Source organism: Phaethon aethereus (genome assembly GCF_964289735.1).
Source record: "Phaethon aethereus genome assembly, chromosome: 4".
Lineage (NCBI taxonomy): Eukaryota > Metazoa > Chordata > Aves > Phaethontiformes > Phaethontidae > Phaethon > Phaethon aethereus.
In genome coordinates, this window is record NC_138578.1 from 64,297,992 (window position 1) to 64,321,407 (window position 23,416).

Below are 23,416 nucleotides of genomic sequence, written 5' to 3' on the forward strand. Positions count from 1 at the left end.
CTGTCAACCAGCATAAATGTTTTAATTTTTTCTATGTTAACACAATGATTTGTAGGTTATAAATCTTCACTTTAAATCTGGTTTTGTCTGTAACCATTTTAAAGTAATTTTTATACCATCTGCTGGGGGCAGGGGACAATGTTTTTCTATTCTGCACTTCTGAGGAATACTGAGCACAATCAACATGCGGCTGATACCAGAAAATGGGTAACACAGTTATGCCTTATTCTCCTTAACACTGAGCTGCACTCTCTATTTACTCTATTAAAAAAAAGGAAATGGTTTGCTCCTTTCATTAAGTTTCATTTCTTTAGTAATATTTAAATTAACACATATAAAGTTAACACGTGGAGAAGTTTCTAGTTAACATGAAAACAGATAAAAACACTCCTCTGACATTTAGAATGTTTGCTGAAGTTCTCTTCACACAAGTTTTACTACCAATACCAAATCAAACCCAGGTGACATTACCTCTAAAATTGTAACACGAATAAGTGGTTTTAAACTGATTTGGTTAACATTATAAAAAAATTAATCAAAAGATTTCAAACTAGGAGAATACACTCAGAAAAACTCCACTCTGGAAACAACATTAACCAAAAGTCTTAAACACATGCTTAGGACAGATCAAAGAACAGCAGCATTTGTAGATGTGACAAAGATGGGGCTATTACAAGAAGAGAATTGAACCCAACCTTGAAAACCATGATTTTAACATGTTACTTTAAAGTGGTAGCATCAAAATTGAAAGTTTAGTACACTCACCATATTGTAAGACGACAGCTTTCTTGCAGGCTTATTTTCTCACTTTCTTTACCTATGATAACATTCAAACAACCAACACCAGACAGACTATGCTACTGAGCCACTACCCTACTAGCTTAGCAGCTAAGTTCTCAATTTTTCCTTCCTTTCTTTTCTTTAAAATTTAATTTTGGTATCTAAAATACTAAGATTTATTTAAAGGAGGAAGTGTCAAGGCTTTAAAGAAAAAAGTCTTCCATCTAGGCATATCAGAAATACAATTTGAAAACTTTCTTTTAAACAAGTCTACAAATTTACTTCTCTGTGAGCTACTAATTCCCTATTTCATGCAAGATAATACTCACTCTCAAGAAACAGTAAGCTGTTAAATGTTTTAAGTCATAAACTCTTCATCTTTTTCTCACTGCAGTAACAGGAAATAAGTCTATTTTCTGCTCACTTGCCTTCTTGAACTCAGTTGACTGAAAGAACCTTTCTACATTTCACCTGGTTTCTCTCCAAAGCCTACTGGTTATTATTCATATGTGATGGTCTAACTCATTAATAACCACCAGGCAGAAAAATCCTTTCAAAAATGCACATTCTGAAGTACTTAAACTGAAACAAAACATTAAATATCTTCTATACAGAAACAGATTATAGTTTTGCAACAAGCCAACAGACAAGCTACTATATTCAAGTAACTTTTTTTTTTTTTTAAGTGTTGCGTTGTTTGACCATATGTATACGCATGAACACACACATACTCAACCTTTTTTTGTTTTGGAGGCTCATTTTGAATCCATTAATACTACATGCTTTTACTACTTTTGTCTTCCAAATCTTGTGCTCAATAAACTTGTTCAATTTTATTAGGATTAAAAGAAAACAGAGTTTCAATCCTACATAATTTCAAGATGATCACTGATTTTCAGAAAGCTGGGCTTGTTTAGTCTTTTGAAGAGAAGGCTAAAGTGGTCTAATAGTAGCCTGCAGCTAACTACTTGACAGCAGATAGCAAACCATCCTCACTAGAGGCAGATCATATAACATGGGCCGACAGTCAAATTATGCACTGAGAGGGTCAGATTAGGAACCCTTTTTGCTAGGAGGAGGTTGCAGCACTATTGGAAGCTACTCAGAGGATGTGGAGTCTTCACACTTAAAGGCTTTCAGGAGCTGGCCTGTTCTTGCCATGGTAACATTCTTGTTCAAAGCACAAGTTTGACATCCAGGGGTTCCTTTCAATCAGCATCTCTATCATCTCATTTGAAAGGCAGATTCTAGAGTAACAACTGCCCCCAGTACTGAGGGCTCCAACTCACAAATACAAATAAAAATGTAATACCAGTAGTCATACTTATTTATGAAATCTTAATTGTATCCTCACTATATGTTCCTAGGATGCTCCTAGAAAGCATGCTGTTGTAAAGAAGTTGCTGACCCCACCACATTTTCATCCCAAAGTATTAAGTAAATATCTAACAATTACAAACAGAAGAACGAACAAGGCAGGCCTGAAGTAACCCTTGGAAAACCCTGACCAAATCCCAAATGGGATCTTACAGCATTGACATCTGTGCACAGGTTTTACTGCCTTTCAGTGTGTGTATGTATTCATGTCAATAGTAACAAATTTTTGTATGCATGCATACAAATCAGCTTCTTAGGAATGCTTTTGCAAAATCTGCATGTTTTTACCATCACATCACTGCAAACCAATACACTGTACATAAGGAAGAGATAGGAGTTTCAGCAGAACTTAAAGCATGATGAAAGACAATAAAGAGAACAAGGTGTCAAGAATTGGTATGCCTGTAGAAGCCCAGCGCTTGAAAATAGGGTGAGAACCATTCAGAAGAAAGAATTCATCACAACTAGAATAGGCATGTTCGTTCAGGAATTAGGTTTTTTTTTTTTTTAAACTACATTATGTTGTATAACATTGCTTTGCAACTTGCAGTTCCATAAGAACTACTTTTTACATTAAGAGACATTCTGTATGCACAATCATACAAAGGCAAAAAAGCTAAAATTCTACTTTACATGGCCTAGCCCCAAATAAATGGCAACACATACTTTTAAGTGAGATATCTATTGTAAAAGTCTACGCATTTGTGCCATGGCTAAAGCAAAAAAAAAAAAAAAAAAAAAACACCCAAAAAAAACCACACACAAAAAACACCAAAACTTTCTGATACTGTTAGTTTTCTAAAGTTCCAATAAGATTCAGTGTTGTTTTGGTAAGAAGCCTCACCTTTCCCTTCAGCAATTTAAAAAATGAGAAATTTGAGATTCTCTAGGGATGAACACCTAAAAAAAATTAGGTTTAATGGCTTTATTGACACCTACACAACCTTAAGGCTAAAAGTTGAGAAGGGTTAACAATTTTCATATGCAGAAGGAAAAAGGGAGAAAAGAAAAGGTTGTTTCAAAATGTTTTCCCCATTTTTATAAGCAGAAAAAGTAATTAATGAAAAAGTATTACTTAAGTTACTGCACTACAACCACAATCTTGATCAAAAGTAAGATTCAAGATGTTCTTAGCGAAGTTGCAGTCAACAGCAGGGGGAAGGGAAAGAGAAGGGTGTGGAAATGGCAGAAAAGGAGATAAGATAGTAAATCATCATTTTTACTGATCTACTTAGAGCAGGGTAACAAAAGCACCTTACAAAAACAGTCAATATATTCACAAAAAAAATAATTATATGTAACCTTAGACTTCACACATATTTTGACTGGAAAGCTATAGAAATGTTTGCATATATGAAACACACTAATGCAGAGAAGCAACCAAAATCAGATAAATTGAAGTGAAATTAAGGAGATATGCAGAATTAATGCAACCAGCGCCCTGAAAAGGTACCCAAATCTATTCCAATAGAGTTCAGTTCTTAAACTGAAATAAGTTCTACCTCAACAGGAAAAATACTGAGCTCAGAGCTCATTTGTGTTTAACTACCCATGGCAACACCTTGCAGAAGGTGCAAACCCTGAAGCAAATTCAGGGCTTAAACAGAACACTCCAAGAAGAATTCATTCCAATCTTTTCTGGACAGCATCAGCTGTTCCATGTAATCGCACACTGAAATTGAGTATTTTTTATTGAAAGGTAGGCTTTAATGCAATTAACTAAAACCTTTTCTCTTACACTTGCCAGGAATAGGTTACCTAGTAAGTAGAGTAAAGCTATTAATATTTTTAAGTAGCAGTACTTAATCAGTCTCAAGCAGCAAACTGATATAGAAAAATCAACGTATCAAACATTAAGTTTACTAAATTTACTGGTGTAAACAATTGCAGGTTTGTGCTTGCTTTTTTTTTTTTAAATGTACAAAGTTTGAGACTAAAAAAGCAAATAGGTAATGTAAATTACTGGCAGGAAACTTTAATATCTGCACTGTGTAAAAGGTTCTTTGGTCTTCTATTGCCTTTTTTTTAAAGGTGTAATTATTTCAACCCAAGTTTTAATAAACAAACTTAAATACTGGAGTTCTTTAAATTCCCTTGTTTCATACAAGATCACACAGCTACTGATTTACTGATCCCTTGCAAAGGATTATCTGTTGTAGAAAAAAACTGATAAATAGAAAAGAATTCTTTTAGCTTGGCAATTAAAATAAATATTATACCACTATCTTAAAGCCATAGACAAGATTGCAAGACTACTAGACTGAGGCAAAAATTAAGTATCTACTATTTCAAGTACAGAATGCCAAAAACTTGCAGAATTTGTTAAACAAACAGAAAAATTACACACCCAGCTCCAGAACATGCATTTTCACATACTTTTACTCTAAAAGCAAGTATTCCATTTATTCTAAGAACAAGTAACAAGTAATTCCTGCCTACTCTCTATAAAATGCAACATCATATATACACTTTTTTTTTTTAACTCCTTAAATGAACACAAGCACACAATTTTCTTACCTGAAAGGGCTTCCTATCTGCAGGCCAATCTGAAACAACTCCAAAAAAAGAGACAGCAAGAGGATGACAGCTGTCATAAAAGGAGATAATCTTTTATATGTTTAAACACCCACTTGCACTTTTCAGATTAAATCAGCATGTCAGAATTGTATACTTCATGTATGCACAAAAAACAGGACACTCATGAGGGTGTGTACATAATTCTTAAATAAAAGATATCCAAAGTAACAAAAAGCAAGCAACTAGATAAAAATCAAAATGAAGACAAGCAGGATTTTAGCTGCAGTTTTTCACAGGGACATCTTGATACAAATGGCCTCTGAAGACTTCCCTTTTCTCACAATACTTTTATTTTTAAGCCCATGTGTATTGCTGCATGATAAACTACATTAATATAAGCCAAGTTCATATACCAATAACTGAGCACAGGCCCATTGATCTATTTAAGAAAAACACCTGCAGTAGCCCAAACCCACAAGGGGGGGGGAGAATTTGAGATGGTTTTCAACCCTATCCAAATTAAGCCAAATGGCAATTTAAAAACAACAAACCTGGGCAACAGTTCCATGTTACATTTTCTGTCGAAAAAATGCCAGAGTCCAGAATTTGTTCAGTCACCCCTGGCATCTTGATCCAAACCTTACAGTGCCACCCCAGCTCTGTCCGCACGCTGTATGCTAGTTTGATTCATCAGTTTCTGTACTCTAGAGAATCACCCACCCACATGAAGATGTGGCTGACTGAAACCTCTCTGAGGTGTGGCTTCTAACAGAAACAAAGAAATCGGGCCAAACATTCAGCCATGTCTCTTGCATGCTGTCACCTCCGGGGCTGCAAACTGACTCAGAAACCTACCTCTTCTCATTAGCACCTTCCCTGCTCTGACCAAAGCTCCACTGCCCAGCCACCCCAAGGTCCCTTCCACGAGCACGAGACAGAAAAACAAACTGCAGCACAAGCTGAAGCCTCTGTGGTATGTCATTAACTAATCAGGAAGCTGATTTCATAAGTCAGTCTTGAGATTTTCTGTATGGGTGCAAATAGTTAGCTCGGCTTGCACACGCCTCAGGCAGGACTTGCAAAGCAAACATAATCACTTTTAGCACATCACTGAGCAGTCTATGGCTAGAACCACCAGCCTGTGGATTTGCATCCTCAATTCACAGCCAGGAAAACAGCAAGATTTGAACAAGCAACAGAAATATTTAGTACTCCACATACTCAACTTGTTATCTAGCACAAAAACAAGTTTACAAGACACTACATAAACTGCCAGATAGCTACAACTACTGACAAGTATTATAACGTAAACCAAGGTGACTGGAGAAGCACACGATGCTTATTCCTACTATACACAAGCTTAATATTTAAAAATGAGTAGAAAACCAACTATAACTTGTTACTTTCTGCTTTCAATGCCATCAGTTCCTACAATAAATTAGGTTACTGCTTTTCCCATTTGTGTCACTTCTCCCACTACCTCATCACACGTAATTATTCCCTACTCTGCTTGTATTCTTCTATTTCCAGGTTTTCTCTCAATGTATTCCATGTTTCATTTCAAGTCACGAGGTTTTCATTCCAGTTTCTCATCAATCTCCTTATCTGTGAAAGGGGTGTGATCAAACTATTGTCAGACAGTTTTGATGTTCCGATATCAAATTCATCTTCTTGCTGCATCTTCCTAACTTTTTTTTAAACCATAAATATCGTTTATGTCATGTAGCGACCTATCGGTTCTCTTACTTCACTACAAAGACCACTACTTCCCTCTTCTCAAAATTCAGTTCTTCACTTTCTAAAACTACTTTTTTTTTTTTTGTAAAAGCAATGTCAACAATTTATTTCTCTTCATCCTTCCCACCCACAACATTACAGTGGTTCATCCTGGTTAGTTTCTCATTTTATCAGCAGTAGAATGGCAGATGTGCATAACTAGACACTGTTGATCAGTTAAGAGTTTTTTCTACTGAACCAGCCAGAGTAATTTCCACACGCGTACACACTGCTCCAAACAATGTTAAGAATCAATTTTCTGTCCCGTTTTGGGGTGGGTTTTTTTTGTTTGGTTGGGTTTTTTTTTAATTTCTGAAAACTATTTCTTCAAAGAGGATATTGCGGAGAGGAGAATGAAAGACATATCATCACAGGGACAAAGACAAGTTTCTATATGTACAAAGACATCCTTATGCCATCAGAGACACTGATGAACACAAGGGCAGAAATGCCAGAGCGATACTTGAAGCTGTCTTGCTGTGGTAGTTCATCTGTTTAAGTGCTGTACATTAAGCTCTGCCTTTCAAGCTCTGCTGAGCGTGGGTAGTTAGGTCTGCCTGGTGCTGTGCAGATTCCCAGATAAAGTTCACATTAGCTCAGAGGTCTCAGCAAAGCATTCCCTTGAACCATAAAACATGGTCCATCATGCACTTATTTTTCACCCCAAAACAGTGGTCATGTTCTTTCATTCCAAATATTGCCAGTGAAAGATGCTAGGAGCATTCTTATTACAAAGATCGCAGGATCACACAGAATCACTAAGCTTGGAAAGGACCTTCAAGATCATCAAGTCCAACCATTAATCCAGCACCACCGTGTCCCCTAAACCATGTCCTGAAGCTCCACATCCACACGTTTTTTGAACACTTCCAGAGATGGCGACTCCACCACCTCCCTGGGCAGCCTGTTCCAATGCCTGACCACCCTCTCAGTGAAGAAATTTTTCCTAATATCCAATCTAAACCTCCCCTGGCGCAACTTGAGGCCATTTCCTCTCATCCTATCACTAGTTACTTGGGAGAAGAGACCAACACCCTCATTGCCACAACCCCCTTTCAGGTAGTTGTAGAGAGCGATAAGGTCTCCCCTCAGCCTCCTCTTCTCCAGACTAAACAACCCCAGTTCCCTCAGCCGCTCCTCACAAGACTTGTGCTCCAGATCCCTCACCAGCTTCGTTGCCCTTCTCTGGACACGCTCAAGTACCTCAACGTCCTTCTTGTAGTGAGGGGCCCAAAACTGAACACAGGATTCAAGCTGTGGCCTCACCAGTGCCGAGTACAGGGGCACGATCACTTCCCTACTCCTGCTGGCCACACTATTTCTGATACAGGCCAGGACGCTGTTGGCCTTCTTGGCCACCTGGGCACACTGCTGGCTCATATTCAGCCAGCTGTCAAGCAGCACCCCGAGGTCCCTTTCTGCCGGGCAGCTCTCTAGCCACTCCTCCCCAAGCCTGTAGCGTTGCAGGACCCGGCACTTGGCCTTATTAAACCTCATACAGTTGACCTCTGCCCATCGATCCAGCCTGTCCAGATCCCTCTGCAGAGCCCTCCTACCCTCCAGCAGATCAACACTCCCACCCAACTTGGTGTCAGCTGCAAACTGACTGAGGGACCACTCGATCCCCTCATCCAGATCATCAATAAAGATATTGAACAAGACTGGCCCCAGAACCGAGCCCTGGGGAACACCGCTTGTGACCGGCCACCATCCGGATTTAACACCATTCACCACAACTCTCTGGGCTCGGCCATCCAGCCAGTTCCTCAGCCAGCAAAGAGTAAACCTGTCCAAGCCATGAGCCACCAGTTTCTCCAGGAGAATGCTGTGGGCGACGCTGTCAAAGGCTTTACTACAGTCCAGGTAGACAACATCCACAGCCTTTCCCTCATCCACTAGGCAGGTCACCTGGTCACAGAAGGAGATCAGGTTGGTCAAGCAGGACCTGCCTTTCATGAACTCATGCTGGCTGGGCCTGAGCCCTTGGTTGTCCTGCACATGCCCTGTGAGCACTCTCAAGACCAACCACTCCATGATCTTCCCCAGTACGGAGGTCAGGCTAACAGGCCTGTAGTTCCCAGGATCCTCCTTCCAGCCTTTCTTGTAGATGGGCGTCACATTGGCAAGCCTCCAGTCTTCTGGGACCTCCCCTATTAACCAGGACTGCTGATAAATGATGGAGAGTGGCTTGGCAAGCTCCTCTGCCAGCTCCCTCAGTACTCTCAGGTGGATCCCATCAGGTCCCATAGACTTGTGGGTGTCCAGGTGGCTTAACATGTCTTTAACTGCTTCCTCCTGGATTATGGGTGGGTTATTGTGCTCTCCATCCCCATCTTCCAGCTCAGGGGGCTGAATACCCTGCGGATATCTGGACTGGCTATTAAAGACTGAGGCAAGGAAGGCATTAAGTACCTCAGCCTTGTCCTCATCCTTGGAGACAATGTTCCCCGCCATATCCAGTAGGGGATGGAGATTCTCCTTGCCACTCTTTTTGTTGTTAATATATTTGTAGAAGCACTTTTTATTATCCTTTACAACTGTGGCCAGACTGAGCTCTAGCTGGGCTTTTCCCTTTCTCATTTTGTCCCTGCTTCACCTAACGAGATCCTTGTACTCTTCGTGAGTTGCCTGACCCTTCTTCCAAAAGTGATAAACTCTCCTCTTTTCCCTGAGTCCCAACAAAACCTCCCTGTTCAGCCAGGCCAGTCGCCTTCCCCGCCAGCTGTTCTTACAGCACATGGGGACCGTGTGCTCCTGCACCTTTAAGATTTCCTTTGTGAAGACTGTCCAGCCTTCCTGGACCCCTTTGTCCTTCAGGCCTGTCTCCCAAGGGACTCTCTCAACCAGTGACCTGAACAGGCCAAAGTCTGCCCTCCGGAAGTCCATGGTGGCAGTTTTGCTGACCCCTCTCCTTACTTCACTCACAATTGAGAATTCTATCACGTTGTGGTCACTAAGCCCAAGACGGCCTCCGACCACCACATCTCTCACCAGTCCTTCTCTGTTTGTAAACAGCAGGTCCAGCAAGGCACCTCCCCTGGTGGGCTCACTCACCAGCTGTGTGAGGAAGTTATCCTCCACACACTCCAGGAACCTCCCAGATTGTTTCCTCTCTGCCGTGTTATACTTCCAGCAGATGCCCGGTAGATTGAAGTCCCCCACAAGAACAGGGGCCAGCAAATGCGAGACCTCCGCCAGTCGCTTATAGAATGTCTCATCCGTCTCTTTGTCCTGGTTGGGTGGCCTGTAACAGACTCCCAGCAGGATATCTGCCTCATTGGCCTTCCCCCTCATCCTTACCCATAAGCACTCGACTTGGGTCTTCACAATCATTAATTTCTATACAATCAAAACACACCTTAACATACAGAGCCACCCCACCGCCTCTCCTTCCTTGCCTATCCCTTCGGAAGAGCTTATAGCCATCCACTGCAGCACTCCAGTCATGAGAAGCATCCCACCATGTTTCTGTGATGGCGACTGCATCATAACTGTCCCGCTGCACAATAAACACATACATCAAAGTCTCACCACTTGTTTATCCCATCTAGAACTTTCCTCCATTAAACAGTAACAAAAAAAAAAGTAAGCATTTTGCTTTCACTGCTTGTTCTTATTTTCCCAAAAAGCAGTAACAGGATATCATTTTTGCATGATGAAAACATATGTTTATATGTGGTTCGTTTGGGGATTTTTTTTAAATATACTTTCCCTTCTGTTAGAGAACCGAAGAGAGACAAGAAATGAGATGAAACTAAAGGAAGTAATATTCTCATAATTACATATTGAATTGGAGATAATGTAGCTCACTAGAATCTAAGCAACATTATCAAAGACAACTTGTGCATAAAAATGCACAATATATAAACTTACACAATATGTAAATAAAATGTTGCTTCTTAATAGAAGTTACTCCAAAACAGGTGGGCGTATTCATCATTTGGTAGGTAAAACATTTTATTAGCAGAAATCAAGAACATTTTGCTTGTTCATTTCAGTTTGGATCCACAGGAGTGCTTGGTCACACAAAGCCAATAGGTTCTTGATAGAATGTCTTCTATTTTTTGCTGTTTAACATAAAAAGTTTACCAAATAGGGAAAAACTACACTTCCCCTTAATGCCTTCCTTTTACTCGGGCTTCCAGAGTGCCCTGGGTTTTCTCTTCCCTTATCAATACAATAAATACTGTATAAACACGTCCTAGGAGAAAAACAGCTACATTCAGTTGTGTCTGGAAAATGTTGACTTTTTTTTTTCCTCAAAGGTAATCTAGTATTTTAGCTAAAGTCAAAGTCAACCACCAATAAATCGTACAAAGTCCTTTTCATAAGCTGTTGTACGCAATAGAAGAGATGGTACAACATGTAAAACCAAAAGACAACTTTTCAGAGATAGGATACAAACGCAGCGAAGAAATACTGAACACCATGTACGGAGCAAATCTTTTATATTCAGCTTTCTAAATTTATATTCAAAACAAAAACTGAGACTTCCCTTTTTCCCTGTCAAAAAAGAGGAGAAGAGCTGAAGAGCTGCAAGTTCAATTGCAGAAATGATACCAAGCATAACAATCTTCTTCCTTTCTACTGAATTTTGCTGTTGACAAAGTAAAGAATGTTAACAGCAAATGTCATCTATGACAATTTGAAGAGAAATCCAAACCCGAGCTGTGGAGAGGGAGACATGGAGGCAAAGACGCACAAAAACTGACCATTGCTGATCTGCGCAGTAAGTCACCTGAGGTTATTATACACATTTGAATGTTTTACCAGAGAATTTCTTACCCAAAACATTGCTAATTGATGTTAACTCCATTAAGTTATTTTCTTAATAAGCAGCTATTAAAAGTTACTAAACAGAAAAATGCAAAGGTAATTATACATTCCTTGCTTGAGTACTGTGCTGTTCTGTTCATCTCCAAACAGAATAAGCGTAATTCCAAAGGTAGAAAGGGGATATCTTCATATGCAAAAGGCATATGATAGAAAACAAAGCAGAGAAAAAGAAATCAAATAGTGAGATTTTTTTTCCAATTATTTCGAAAAGCTTCTAGCTACAAAAAAAAAAACACCCAGAACACAAAACCAAAAAAATCCCTCCCTTTACATTGTGTAATACACAGTTATGACAATGAGTTCTGCTGATCATCACGGCCAAGACACCAAACTTTTTTCAAAGCAAGATGGAACATAAAGACACATTTATATTAGGTAAGATAAAAATCAAGCAGTCTGGAACAATTCTTCACACTTCAGGACCTAAGACAAACTCCTAACTTCCCTTTCTGTTAGAAAGACTTATACTGAATCACTGTGCTGGAACTACGTGCTAGACTTCTTGCAATATTCTTTTCTCAAGCCCCAGGTAGACAGTTATTTCATGATATTAGATAAACTACTTTTCTGATTTTGAGATAACGATTATGTTCTTAAACAAGGTTTTAACCAGTCACTTCTGGACCAGTCAGTGGGGGAGAAGCACACAACAACATGCCTGAAAACATATTTGTGAATAATAATAATAATATCTGTTGTTATCTGACAGTGTTATCTGAAAGAGCCATCTCCAGAAAAAAAAAAAACCCTACAGTTCCAATAGTCCTAAAAAGACTCTGTGGATTTCCACATTACAATGCTATGCATAACATACATGGATTTTCTCAAAGAAGCAGACACCAATGTTTTAGTAAAAGTTGATGCCACAGGAATTGAATCCTTTCCTCTATCAGGAAGTGATATTTCAGCAAAATAGTTCTGAACAACAGACAGCGATAGATGCGCTGTAGAAATGCAAGTAAGTTTGCTCTTTTATAAAAGCAGTAAAAATATTGCTCAGGATCACTTTGTTCCAAATACAATACTTCAGTGGTCTGTAAAGATCTATGGTCACATCCAAAATTTGATTCCATTAATTTTTTTAAAAAATTAGGTAACAGAAGAGTATGATACATGCATACAGTCCTCCTTGTCTGTTATCTAAGTCTTTAGAAGTAACCAAGTACTCATAGGTAAGGCTAAATAACTTACGAAAAATGAAAAATCCTTTAGTGTTTCTTGCAGCATAATTTCAGTAGTACTAATTTTTGGACAATTAGTTCTCATGCATGCACTAACACAAATTCTGCTAAACCAAGTTTTTTTTTTTTAAAAGTAAGCCAGTTACTAAGCCCTACCCTAAAAACAAAAGGTGCTTTGTTACTGAATTAGCTAACAACTTCCAGTCACATAACAAAAGTATGCAAAAACAGTATGCCATGAGTGGAATAAAGAACACACACTGTAACCTGCCAGACACCCTCAGAGTGGAAAATTTCAGAATCACTGTATTTCTCAAACATAAACCACATAATAAAAGATGTGGCTTAATTTAGCATTTTTGGTTTGCTTTATACTTATTTCTTAAACAGCTACGACAAAATATTGTTTACTTACATGAACAAACACACCAAAAGAATGAGAGATGAGGAATAATCCGAAGCAATGTTTCCCAGCTTCCCCAACTTGTCTACTGCTGGAAACTGCATACGCAACCCTTTAAACGCTACACAAAACAAATCTGTCACTACTGCTATCCTAATGATTTGTATGTCTAAATGCCGTTATTGGCAAGGTATTTTTTTCTAGACAGATGTAGCATTTTTACAACGCATTGTGCAGCATGCACAATCTTTGCCACCCTCCCTTGACAGAGCTTTCCCCTGGCCCATCCTTCATTCCACTGGAAACTTTTATTTAGTTTCTCTACCCATGTTCAGCCAGCAGCCATCTTCTGTTGAACATTCATGAGGACATATTGGCAATCTCTCATTACTCTTATATGTCTCTGATTTTCCTATTTCTTCTCTTCTTTCTACAATCTGGTTGAGCAATAATGACTGCTGGTTGTCCCATTAAACATTATGCCAAGCAAGTGCACAGACAGAATGGAGGAGTTAACTGACACACCTTTTGCTGACAGCTGACTATGCTACTTTTAATTACGGAATACTTCATATTCATGGAGTATTCAGTTATTTACTAGCATCACTATACACAAGTAAAGTGCCAGTTCAGAGGAGATATTAATGCTACAAAGGTCCTTTTGCACGTATTAAGTGTGCTAGATTGAACACACACACACACAAAAAAAAATAATCATTCTCAACATTAAGTGTTGGGTCAACCATCAACACTGAATGCAATGACACAGGCATTCATTCATTGGGCAGAAAACAAAAAAAGCCAAAATAAATTCAGACAGTAATAAGGCCTTAACTAATCTAAACGTCTTTGCATCATATTTGTTAAGAACAAACTCTAGATTTCTCAAGTACTCACCCTCATATCATTCATCCCCATCTGAACTGAATCACCTTATCAACAACAAAAGCAAAAGTTGCACAGAGTTCCACTGGACATTCAACTGAGGAATTAAATATTTATTTAATAAAAGATTTGCATATAAAGAATTACCCTGCAGATTTCTAGAGGCCTTTATTACATGAAACACATTCAGCTGTGCTTAGAAGTACAGTACAGAACTTAAGCATAAACATTGATCTATTACAACTTGCATTAGTCAGATGTAACAGGTAAGAGCTCTCTGCAGATTCTAGTGTTAGTCCAGAAAAGGAAAAGAAACTCAGGAGAATCGTATCAGATACTCTGAACAACTACTGAAAGATCCTCAGACAGGACAACTGTAGCCTCCTAACAAGCTGCAGATTTTGTGTCACCAAATATTCTTGAAGATTTTGTGTTTTCTTTGTCTCTCTGATATCTTTCAAAGATAAGTCTATGCCAGAGAAAAGACATTGCCCACAGCTCTCATCCTTCCTACTGCAAAATACATATGAATAGTAATGAACCACTAAGAGCAACTCCAATGCTATGGCAGCTTGCAAAGACAGAGTAGGCAGACCAGTATTCTGCTTGTGACTAAACCAATCACAGTTACATGATACTGAACAATTGTGGGCGAGAATATCACAATTTCTAATTTAGCACAACATTCTGCTATGAAGTACAAAGTGTTACTTGAAGTTCCCAGATGCAATTAATGCAGAGGTGGAATTGTTCTTTCCTTTTTCCATAGCTGTGCTTCAGTCTTATCTACAGATCTAAAATATTTCTGTTATGAGTTTCAGAACCACATTAACTGATGGCAGTCTACTCTTTACTTCTGGTACTCCTTATGAACATAGGCAGATAGGTCTAAAACCAGCTGAGCACCTTATATCCACAAAAAAATAATCTCGCAAAGCATGGAAATTCCTTCTGGAACCTACATGGCATTTTCAGTTATGTGCTGTTGTACACGGCATTTTACAAGATCCACACAATTCCTGCATCAAAAGTTTAGCAACAGAGAATGGCTGTATTAGCTTTTCAGTATTCCTTTTCCATTCTTAAACTGGAGCAAAAAATAAGTGGTGAATCAAATAAGGTGAGAAGGCCTGTTAAGGAGGTTGGGGTACACAATCAGAATATACAAAACATGCATAAGATTTGTTGGGGTGGAGGAGGCAAGGCAAGACAAATGCAACAGCATGACTCAAGAGAAAAGACATTTAAAAGAATCTTACAAAACACATTATGAAACTTTACATCCTAAAATAATTAATTTCCTTACATTGCAACCCAACCATTCAGTCTGCAAAACAGTTCAAAAGCTGAAGTGAATGCAAGCATAGATCATCTTCTCTAGCATCTACTAAGAAGTCTCAAACCTTCTGAAAGTAAAAAATTATGCCAACAAGGCTATCGAAGATGGGGAAAAGGAGTTAATAGCACCTCCCCTCCCCCGAGTACCATATTAATTATAGCTTCCTAGGTAGTATTACTGATTGGCTGAAACCTAATCCTCCAACATTTTAAAGCTAAATGACAGAGAATACAAAACTTAAGTGCACTTAAGCACTGTGAACATAAATACTAAATTAATATCCAACGTAAGCAGTAATTATTCCTTCTGTAGCATTCAAAAAACTTAATCACATTAAAGAAACATGGCAAAAACACCTCACTCAAAGTGCTTAAGTTTATATCTGAACTTAAACAGGTTAGAGGCTCCTTAAACAGGATGAGGCTCTGCTGCTAGAACAGTTCTCATATAAAGCCAGGAGCGTAACAGTTTTTTAACCTGTATCTGAAGTAACTCTCCTGTTCGCACTCAACAGAAATCAACTGACACAACAAGCAGAGTTAGTGTTGTGATCCACATGTCCAAACAGGGCTTTCTACCTCATGGCAAAACAAGTTTACTCTGTTATAGAAGGAGCCCAGATTCCTAGCTCAGATGCTGACACCTCAGGAGATGTGAAATGAATCCCATCCTTAAAGCTTCTGATCAAGTAACACCATGGGTATGCACTTTAACACCTCTGGGCCCTATGAACTTAACAGCATTAAACATCAAATGAAAATAATGAATAGGTGAAGCAGGAAACTGTGCATAGTAATTGCTACCCAAGTATACTTTTCCCACCACATCTTTAAGTTTGCATGGTCTGAACACCAGTTCCCAAAGTGATGCTGCATTCTCAAAGTCCGGTACAACAGCAGCAGCCTTGGCATGAGCAGCAGCCAGGCAGTAAAGCCAAGGAGAAGGAAGCAGGCGCCCTCCTGGCAATATCCAGTGTGGGCAGCCACAGCTGGGGCTGGTTGCTTCCTTCCACTCCGGGCCCTGTACCCCACGAGTAGCCATCCCAAATGCTTCAACCCCTTCCGGAAGCATCATTAAGGCCAACAACAAAGCTTTCTGCCTGCCCTGCCAAATGCAAATTGTTATTTCCCTATTTCCTCTGAGAGGAATGACAACTGGACAAGAGCTGGAGGATGCCTGAAAGTCATCCTTTGGATGATGACACATGGGTCAATGACAAAAATTAAATTTAATTTCTGATATTAAAAGTATTTAACCCATATTCAGATATCTATGTATACTCAATTATCTTTAAAATCTTTTAGGTTAAGAAAAAAATAATTGAGGTTGCTTTCATTACAACTAAACTTCATATCCATTTCAATTAATAAACAGAAAATGACTAAGACACAATCAGTAAAATGAAGGGGTTTCACCTGTTTAACAAACCAACTAACTAGAATTTGCACTTTGAACTAATCTCTGTTTAACACAAGTCTGAGATAGGCCAAAGAGGAAGCAAGTTTCAGAAATATTTCTAAGTGAGAAATCCGAGACCATCAGCTAAGGCTATTTCATAAGACAAGGGAACGTGTCAGAGCCAAAGGCTCATTATTCATGCAAATATAACAGACTATTTACAACTCTTGGACAGGATACACAGGAAAAGTACAGTATTTACCTCACCCTAGCACTTACAACTGCAATACTTTGGCAGTATTGCACAGTTGGCACCTGTACTTATCACCAGTATGAACATCATAATTCGGTCTCTACTATGTCTCCAACTTAACACTTACATCACATACTAACATTAAGAAAATATCCAGGAAGTATTCTCTCCACTAGGTACAACAACCCTGAGGTTAAGTAAAATACTTAAGAGAAATGCCTTCTACGCTTTAGTTCCACACAATACAGAATGCTCTATATTCAAGTTCTGATCTTAAATTCACTACCTAGCCAAACAAAAGGAGCTCTTTGAAATATCCAAGCAGCTGTACAAATGGCAGCCTCTGGGGTGATCCCAGGACATATGCCGTTGTTTTCCACAGCAGTTTACAGCTGATGTTTCCAATTCTCATCTGTGTGCAGAAAGTGCCAAAGAACTTTTAAGTCTGTCTTCTCCAACATTCCGAATGCAAAACTTGCCAAGGAAAACATAATTATAGCTCGCTCTTGATAGTGAAATACATGCTTCTTCCTGCTCCTACCAAGTCTTACTACATTCCCAATAAACCGACCAGAATTAAGCTTGTCCTTTATTGATCATTGAAAATGCAGCACAGACCTGGAAAAGCAAGCTGAGTTTTCACTTCTTCAAACACCATACTTCTTAGTTTTCATGTCCAAAATGTCTTTGTTACAAGCAGAGTGTTTCACTTTCATTTTTATTGTGTACACCAAAAAAATTTTGTAAAAGGCAAACTGAACTAGACACATTCATGAAACATTTCTGGAGTCAGCTTTCAGAGTCACAATTGTACAAGAAGCAACAAAACAATCATTTTCATTCCAATAAGCCTTAGAAACCTTCTGGAAGAAAAAAAAGAGACAAGAGGCCACAGAGTCTTAGAAGTCAAAGTTATTTTCCCCTCAACATCCTGAAAATAAGAGTGGCCTTGCAGGAGCTACAGAGTAAAAGCCCATTTTCCAGAGTAAATTGGGTTGACTGACCTTCGGCAATGGGTTGATTGATCTTCAAAATCATCACACTACTACCTAAAACACTACAGCTGCCTCAAATCTCCACTTCATCCACAGTCACATCTGAAGGTGAAAGACTAGAGACTGGTCCTTTCATCACAGATAGCAAAGCACTACATCTAGACTTTAAACAGGTTAACACTATTATAGTATTCTGAAAACCCAGTATCTTCAGTTGGTATGCTTAGTCCTCTGCCTACAATCTTCTCAAACACATCATAGACCCAAAAAATACAGTATCAGAACAACAAATGACCAGAATTAAAGAAGCACTTACTAAAATATACGTACTAAACTTCAAAAAATTATATTCAAATGAATAATCATCTACTACTTTCATATTTAAAGAATAAAAGCAATAATTTGGGTAACAAGACAATGGCTGACTTGCCTTTTGGCTTCTGTAAGAATGTTAATCTGCTGCTGACAGCATTTTGGGCATAGAAAACCAAAAGTAGTTAAAAAAACAAAAACATCGTTGTAATTTTACTAGCTTCTGGCAGGAAGAAATTTCAGCCTTAAGATACCATTTAGGAGATTGCAAACCAATACAAATTAACAGAAGAAACACAGTTCAATAAAATCAATTTACAACGCAAGTAAGCACCATTAAAAATTTTGCTAGTCCTCAACTTGAAAACTACCACATAGTAACACCTCCCAAAAAATTACCATATAAATTGTGCTGCAGCTTACTACAACATTACGGCATTCTCCTTTAAGCATTTTACCTTTATTCTTTCTACGTTAGCAGTCACTTTAAACACTTGCACAAAACCAAAAATGAAATCCTAATGGAAAGCAGCAAGTACTTGTCAAACTGTCTTGTCTCAAACACAATCTTACCTTGCAGTTTCACAGAAGACTAGCAAAAACATATGAATTGGCCGCACTGACTCAAAGGTGTCCATCTAGTTCAGCCTTGCACAGCACCAGTTAGCAGCAGATGGTACAGTACAAAGGGTGATGGCAAGAACAATTTTTCCGCAAAAAACACCCCACATTTTTGGTTTGCAACAGTCCACTGCAGTGAGTTTCCTAGTTTAATTCTACCCATTCACACAGGTGTGCTCTCCCTGTTCCCTCAGGAAAATGGAAAGTGGCAGGGGGTGAGGGAATATATCTATTTTTAGACCTCCTTCTGATTTTCAGTGAATGCCCCCAGGTCGCAGAACATGAAAATAACTACCAGCCTTCCTTTAGATGCCTCCTTTGTAATATTCATGATTTCAAAGAGGTCTACCACATCCTCACTATCACCTCCTAAGACCTGAAAGCCATCTGGCTGCCACAGTGCTCTTCCATCCCTCTCTCTCCACCTCCTTGGCCTTCCTAGCTGCACCAGCCCAGGGTTCATTTGGCCTTCTCTTAGCCAATTTCAGCAAATTATTCTAGCAGAAAATTAACCAAACAACTAAACTGAAATAGCTCAGCATGACGAAGACGACAGGCTGAAGGTCTAAACCACAACTACCACCATATATTTGCTTTATCTTCCAAAGAACTACAGTCACAGGGCAGGTCTTCTAAAACCAAGTGTTAGTTTCTCTTCATACATAAACACATATATACAAAAGCATTGGCAAGATTTATTCAAATCTTTTCTAGTTTCACATATCCTTTCAAGTGACAATCATTAGTATACTATTTTTCTTGCTTCATCATTTGTAGTATTTCACAGAATCACAGAAACACTAGGTTGGAAAGGACCTTCAAGATCATCAAGTCCAATCATTAATCCAGCACCACCATGTTCCCTAAACCATGTCTTGAAGTGCCACATCCACATGTTCTTTGAACACTTCCAGAGATGGCGACTCCACCACCTCCCTGGGCAGCCTGTTCCAATGCCTGACCACCCTCTCAGTGAAGAAATTTTTCCCAATATCCAATCTAAGCCTCCCCTGGCGCAACTTGAGGCCATTTCCTCTCGTCCTATCACTAGTTACTTGGGAGAAGAGGCCAACATCCTCGTCGCCACAACCCTCTTTCAGGTAGTTGTAGAGAGCGATAAGGTCTCCCCTCGGCTTCCTCTTCTCCAGACTAAACAACCCCAGTTCCCTCAGCCGCTCCTCATAAGACTTGTGCTCCAGATCCCTCACCAGCTTCGTTGCCCTTCTCTGGACACGCTCAAGTACCTCAACGTCCTTCTTGTAGTGAGGGGCCCAAAACTGAACACAGTACTCAAGCTGTGGCCTCACCAGTGCCGAGTACAGGGGCACAATCACTTCCCTACTCCTGCTGGCCACACTATTTCTGATGCAGGCCAGGACGCTGTTGGCCTTCTTAGCCACCTGGCCACCACACTGACGGCTCATGTTCAGCCAGCTGTCAACCAGCACCTCCAGGTCCCTTTCCGCCGGGCAGCTCTCCAGCCACTCCTCCCCAAGCCTGTAGCGTTGCATGGGGTTGTTGTGGCCTAAGTGCAGGACTCTGCACTTGGCCTTATTAAACCTCATACAGTTGACCTCTGCCCATCGATCCAGTCTGTCCAGATCCCTCTGCAGAGCCCTCCTACCCTCCAGCAGATCAACACTCCCACCCAATTTGGTGTCATCTGCAAACTTACTGAGGGAGCACTCAATTCCCTCATCCAGATGATCTATAAAGATATTGAACAAGACTGGCCCCAGAACCGAGCCCTGGGGAACACCGCTGGTGACCGGCCACCAGCCAGATCTAACGCTGTTCACCACAACTCTCTGGGCTCGGCCATCCAGCCAGTTTTTTACCCAGCGAAGACTAAACCTGTCTAAGCCATGAGCCACCAGTTTCTGCAGGAGAATGCTGTGGGCCACGCTGTCAAAGGCTTTACAAAAGTCCAGGTAGACAACATCCACAGTCTTTCCCTCATCCACTAGGCAGGTCACCTGGTCATAGAAGGAGATCAGGTTGGTCAAGCAGGACCTGCCTTTCATGAACCCATGCTGGCTGGGCCTGAGCCCTTGGTTGTCCTGCAGATGCCCTGTGAGCACTCTCAAGACCAACCGCTCCATGATCTTCCCCGGCACAGAGGTCAGGCTGACAGGCCTGTAGTTCCCAGGATCCTCCTTCCAGCCTTTCTTGTAGATGCGTGTCACATTGGCAAGCCTCCAGTCTTCTGGGACCTCCCCTATTAACCAGGACTGCTGATAAATGATGGAGAGTGGCTTGGCAAGCTCCTCCGCCAGCTCTCTCAGTACTCTCAGGTGGATCCCATCAGGCCCCATAGACTTGTGGGTGTCCAGGTGGCTTAACAGGTCCTTAACTTCTTCCTCCTGGATTATGAGGAGTACATTGTGCTCTCCATCCCCATCTTCCAGCTCAGGGGGCTGAATACCCTGTGGATATCTGGACTGGCTATTAAAGACTGAGGCCAAGAAGGCATTAAGTACCTCAGCCTTGTCCTCGTCCTTGGAGACAATGTTCCCCGCCATATCCAGTAGGGGATGGAGATTCTCCTTGCCTCTCTTTTTGTTGTTAATATATTTGTAAAAACATTTTTTATTATCCTTTACGACTGTGGCCAGACTGAGCTCTAGCTGGGCTTTTGCCTTTCTCATTTTGTCCCTGCTTGACTTAATGAGATCCTTGTACTCTTTGTGAGTTGCCTGCCCCTTCTTCCAGAGGTGATAAACTCTCCTCTTTTCCCTGAGTACCAGCAAAATCTCCTTGTTCAGCCAGGCCAGTCGCCTTCCCCTGAACAACCTGAACAACCAGGCTTTTTCCAAAGAACAATCCACTACTACTCCAAAAAGTCTCAAGTATAACAGCTCATCAGAGCTCCAATTACTCAGTTAAATCCAGTCTGAGTATACACTTAACAGTATGGAAGTAGTGAATAAAATATACTCCTTACTCCTCTCTCTCCCTGCCCCACTTTTTTTACTTCAACACTACCATCTTATCAGCCTGCTACATAGTATCATGAAATACCGTCAGGGATCTCTGCAGGCAACAGCAGTTTAGGATGAGTCCCCCTTCATCATCCTGCTACATGTCAAACTTCCACTCACTTTTAAGCTAAATAGTGCTCCATTTGTAACCATCTAGTAACATGAAGATGCATCCTTTTTCTTCCCATTAAGATAGCATTTTACCTGTGATTGCTTATCACACTTTTGTAAGGAAATAACAATTTTTGTGGACCTGATCACAGCCAAGGCTGTGTACAGAGCTTCCATTTTGTTGAAATAAGGAAGTCTTACCACCATCAACATCAAGAGAAATTAGAGCCTTGTCTACTGTTCATAGGATATTATAAACAGACATGAGGCAACATAACACAAGTGTCTGAGTGCTTTTGTGACAAAAAAGAAACACATCACAGATGCATAGTTTCTCAGGAAGGATGTTTACTTAATAAAGAAAACAAACTAGTTTTACTTGGATTCCTTTATAACAAAGATTAAAAGTAGTCAGTTGGATGTATTTAGAGCTCAGATAAGTGTGGGTTTTGGTTTTTTTTTTTTTTTTCTTTCAGACATCTACAGCTGAATCAGAATGGGACATGTCTTCATTATCCTGTATTAATAAAATCGCATTTCATCAGTTTTGCTTCATAGAAGTAAATAGTTATGCCAGGCAAGAGATCTTAGTTTTAAGACATGAACTCTCCCTTATAATAAATCAACTAGTAAAACCAAGTCCCAAAACAAAGGTTTCATTCCAAAATGGGGATTTTTCTACAAGCTAATTACTACCATCTACAATAACTGATCTCTTTAAGAAGCCCTGCTAAAATCTTGGGTCTACTGCTAATCTAAAAGTCTCCCTCTACAAATTTTATGGATTGCTGAAGTATTTCCTTACCAATACTGAATGTAATTTTTCAACTTCAGAGTTGGCAACATCTAAAATGTTGCTTTCTGCGAGTAGCCTAAATCTCCCTTACACACCTTTCTCAATCACTTACTATTTACATTGCATGCATGGCCTTCAACTAGAATGGTTAAATACTACCTTCCTCCAATGCTGTTACCTTCTCACAGATGCTTTTGCACAGCTGTGCACTGAACCAAAGCAAGGACCTGATCCTGCTGAAAAAAAAAAAATTAATACCAACTTCCAGTTCAATCAATTGCCCCAAACAGGCTCACCTCCAGCCACAAAAATGTTAAGGGAGCAGCTGGAATACACAGAATAGGCAGGGAAGGAGAGAAAGCAACAAGCACAAAGAAGGAGCACCCCCTTCTTGCAGCAACAGCTGACACCAAGGTCCATTTAAATCAGTAACAAAGCAACATCCTTCAAAGACCACAGAGCTACAGGTTTCATATCACTGCCTGCAACACAACCAAAATAAGACCAATTATCAGGAGTGCAGTTTCATAAGACCAAAACCAAAACATTAATTTACTCAAAATCCCAGTGAACATTTAATACAGGTTCATACACTGAAGTCAATGGAATCGATTTCGTTGTGTCTTATCTGTACTTTAGACTGACATTACTGTGCTGTTTCCAAAGTAACTACAATACCCTCTATGGCTCTGATAGCAGTGCTACAGTAGGTATTTTCAGGGAACATGGACTAGGTAGGAGAAGAGAGATTGAGGCGGCCATGTTCCAAAAAGTACTGGCAAAGTTAAGTTTATCAAAGAAAAATTAAAAATATACTCTGAGGAAGACAGAGCTGTCTTGATGAATTTTATTTGC

At 39.9% G+C, this 23,416-nt stretch overlaps 1 protein-coding gene across 1 annotated transcript in view; it reads right to left on the reverse strand.

Moving 5' to 3' along the window:
- Positions 1-23,416, reverse strand: part of STIM2 (stromal interaction molecule 2) — a 78,035-nt gene that overhangs the window by 42,037 nt on the left and 12,582 nt on the right. The window lies entirely within an intron of this gene.